This window comes from Galeopterus variegatus, unplaced genomic scaffold (genome assembly GCF_000696425.1).
Source record: "Galeopterus variegatus unplaced genomic scaffold, G_variegatus-3.0.2 Scaffold637, whole genome shotgun sequence".
Taxonomy (NCBI): Eukaryota; Metazoa; Chordata; class Mammalia; order Dermoptera; family Cynocephalidae; genus Galeopterus; species Galeopterus variegatus.
The window spans coordinates 315,471-315,842 of record NW_007726748.1 but is presented as its reverse complement, the minus strand read 5'-3'; positions in this window follow the sequence as shown (position 1 = coordinate 315,842).

Genomic DNA, 372 nt, shown 5'->3' with positions numbered 1-372 from the left:
CGGCGGGAGCGCCGCCGCTCTCCCAAGCGGCGCACTGTAGCAGTGCGCCACCGGGCCGGCCACGAACACGATTTTTGCATGTACCAGATTCTCAGTAATCTCTGTTAGATTAGTGAATAGTCTACATGTTCTACAAGTTAGACATTCTCCATATCAACTTTCTCTAATTTCAGTTTCCTCTTCACCATATGCATATTTCCATCAACAGGGAACATTGGGTAGTCTAGAAGTTAGAATTTGATTTTATAAATTTTAAAATCAATTACATTGACTTTCACAATTTTTTTGGTAAGTTATTGTTCTTAACGATGAGACTAGGCCATTGTCATTTTTGATGTACAAACATTTATTGTAGGTATTCCATATCTATAC